The 3,371-nt window shown below is 43.0% G+C and overlaps 1 long non-coding RNA gene across 1 annotated transcript; it reads right to left on the minus strand.

The window, feature by feature from the left end:
* Positions 1-239: 239 nt before the first annotated feature.
* LOC122116746 lies at positions 240-3,083 on the minus strand. The gene is made up of 2 exons (XR_006149018.1): positions 2,827-3,083; positions 240-585 (listed from the first exon to the last, which is right to left on the minus strand). It is a non-coding gene; the product is annotated as an uncharacterized LOC122116746 (long non-coding RNA).
* Between the last annotated feature and the right edge of the window lie 288 nt (positions 3,084-3,371).

Raw genomic sequence — 3,371 nt, forward strand, 5'->3', positions numbered from 1 at the left:
TCTATGTTGATCTATATACTTCACCATCCAAACAACATTAGGAAAAATATAATATGAAAATTGAAGTTGAAAATATTTCTAAAAGTCAACAGCTATTAGTGTTAATTCAAAAGCTATTCATGTCTAAGGAAGACAGAAACAATGGGAAAACACCTTAGTTGTTTAAAGCATATATAAAAATCTATGACAAATATTATATTCAGTCGTGGTATATTTTACATTTTTCCCATCAGACTGTATTAAATGCTGAACTGTTTATTATCACTTCCTTACATACAAAGTTATGCAGGTTGTCCTCCTCCAAATTCTATAAATCAAGAAATAAAGAAAACATTAAATTGAGAAATGAAGTAGCTGATGAACTTTGTCACAAAATACTAATGAGTATAAAAATAAATTATTGAAAATAATAACTTTGTAAAGTCTGTGCAAACACAGTGAATAGAGATTTCTAACAAAGCAACAGAGTGAAGAGTAGATTGTTGTAATCGTTTTTCTTTGTGTTCCCATGACTTATTTTCATCACGTTCTTCTGGAAGTCATTTTCTCCAATGTTTCCTGTAGAGTTTCTGCATGAGGAGTCCTCTGCAAGATGGAAAGTTAGAAGAGTTTGCTTTATTTTTATTTATTTATTTATTTATTTTTCAGGTAAGGGGTAGGTTTATTCAGTAGACCTGCTGGGACCAGGCTAGGTTGGCACTCCACGTGGTTGGGAAAGGCCTGGGAAAGACCTGAGAAAGAGAAAGAGCTGGGAAAAGAGGTGGGAAAGAGCTGGGAAAGAGAGCAGGGAAAGAGAGAGAGCTGGAAAAAGAGCTAAGAGAGCTAGGAAAGAGCTGAGAAGGAAAGAGCTGAGAAAGAGGATCTGGGCCTGGGCTAGGCCTTATCTAGGGTATGGGCAGAGAAAGGTGTGGCCACTTCAAATTCAGATGTGACCTCAGAGGATGTAGATGTGACCTCTTCCAGGTGTGCCAGTTGCCTAGGTAATGCAGGTACTGGGCAGAGACTTTGATGCAAGGAGCGTGGAGTCTTCTTGCCATCCAGGAGCAGACCTTACATTTCCGCCTTTTAATAATCATGAAATAGGGTGCAGATTCTCTCTGGCTACTTCCTGCTGACAAGGGGCATTGACATTAGGGGTAAAAGGCTGGAATTTGGTCCCCTCCCAGAGAAGCAGTGAGCAGCAGCTGTACCTTGGTGGCATGAGTCCTTAGATGAAGTCTAGAGAAGTCTCATGAGGCATTGAGGGGCTGAAAAATACTACAGAGCAAATAAATGGCAAGAGGAAGGACTTGGGGCTGAAAAATGTTGGTAGAAATGTCCCTAGCTACTTCTGACATCTGGTGACTAGGTAGAGGAGAAGTCCGGTAACAAAGGCAAGAATATAAATTCTTGTCCAGTTAAAAGTTAGACTAGTATAGACATTAGATGGGCAGGCTTCTTACTTCTATTGACCTCCCGGCTCTGGTTAATTTTTAAAGGGCAGGCACAAAGTTGCTGATGTGATATCATCTCTTCTTATTCCTCTCCATGGTCCTTTGTTCCCCAGACTGGCTGAGTCTAGGTGCATGTTGCTGGGATGGTTTTGTCCCAGTTGGTATTTAAGGAGGATTGAACTCAAGGCCTGGGCACTGTCCCTGAGCACTTCTGCTCAAGGCTAGTGCTCTACAATGTTGAGTTTCAGTACCATTTCCGGTGTTTGGCTGATTAGAGATAAGAGTCTTGAGCCATGCTTCAAGCCTGGCTCTTTGCAGGTTAATTGGGAGATGGAGTCTTAGGGATTTTTTGGCCCAGGCTGGCTTTGAACTGCAAACTTTGCCACAAAAGCCCTTTATTATTTCCAATTAAAGCAACAAGGAGATAAAATAGAATAGAGCTTACCTGGTCCTTATCAAGAATTGACCAACAAATATTCTGCAATGACAAATCTTATTAGATGTGATGAGAATTTTAGCACATAGGCCCAGAATTTTAGAACCACGTAGTCAGTAGTAGAATACACAACACAAAACAAAAAAGGCAAAACTCAAAACCTAAATTTTTGACAATGTGTAAACATCTTTGCTAACAAAGCACATCAGGTGGTTGGGCCTCACTTACCAGGGCCTGTGAAAAGAGCAACTTGTTAGCAAGGCACCTTAGAATAGATGGATGGAGTGGTAAGCTTGGTGGAAGGTTAATGGTCAGATGGGGCCAAACCCTTAACCCTCCATGTGGCCAAGATGGCAAACTCAACATGGCGAATTTCTGAAAGAATGCAAAGAAACCCTGAACAAATTGATCAAGCCTACATTGGCTAGCCTTTGAGAGAGAACCTAGAGTGTTGTCCCAGGGACCCAGCCTGCTTCGCACTCTTCAGGGCACAAGCCAAAATGTAGAAAAGAGAAAGGGAGAGATAGGGAAAGTTGGATATGACTGGCAGAGAGAGAGCAAAGAGAGCTTGAAAGTAAACAGACTTCTGACCATTTGCCATTGCAGTGGCAAAAACTGTCTATATCGGAGAATGGGCAGAAAAATTAGGTGCTCTGGCTTTCCAGGAAATGCAGGAGGCATTTCAAAGGGGTCTCACTGCTTGGGTGTGATGCACAGCACTCCATTAAATGTGTAGGAGAGTCAGTCTGGTGAGTGAAGGAGAGCTGACCAGGCAGAAGCGGCATCCCGACTTCCCCAAGAGCCCTCTAGAGAGAAATGGCCAAGCCCCCAAAATCAAGATCCTAGGCTTCAGAGTTGACCGGCCTTTCAGCTAAAGGTCATAGGAGCTCTCTGGTGTGGCGCCACGTCTGGACAGAGACTGAGCATCAGAGAACCATAGAGAGTAGTTTCACTCACCAGAGTAGAGAAGTGGTGTGGATGTGGATGTGAAGGCCAGCAATGATATCGATGTGCTGTGTCCACAGCAGACAGATGGGTTCACAAAAGGCTGTCAGAACTGTGGGTATTCCTCAGAGCAAAAAGGGAAAAACAAAATAAGAAAAAAGAGGAAGAAAATCAGAGAGGAATCACACCTATCCTGACTTGAAGGCCTTTATCCAAGTCACGGCACCATTTATGTTAGGTTTTTAAAAAGAGGTAGCCAAATAAGAACAGCACCAAGCACATGGTATTTAGGTATAGGGTAGGTTTATTCAGTAGACCTGCTGGGACCAGGCCAGTTTGGCACTCCACGTGGCTGGGAAAGGCCTGGGAAAGACCTGAGAAAGAGAGAGAGCTGGGAAAAGAGGTGGGAAAGAGGTGGGAAAGAGAGCAGGGAAAGAGAGAGCTGGGAAAAAGAGCTAAGAGAGCTAGGAAAGAGCTGAGATGGAAAAAGCTGAGAAATAGAAGAGTTTGCTTTAGAATGCACTGACACCTGTGGGCAGACACTAAGGTGGGGGGGG

Source organism: Dipodomys spectabilis, unplaced genomic scaffold (genome assembly GCF_019054845.1).
Source record: "Dipodomys spectabilis isolate Male_0828 unplaced genomic scaffold, ASM1905484v1 ptg000137l, whole genome shotgun sequence".
Lineage (NCBI taxonomy): Eukaryota > Metazoa > Chordata > Mammalia > Rodentia > Heteromyidae > Dipodomys > Dipodomys spectabilis.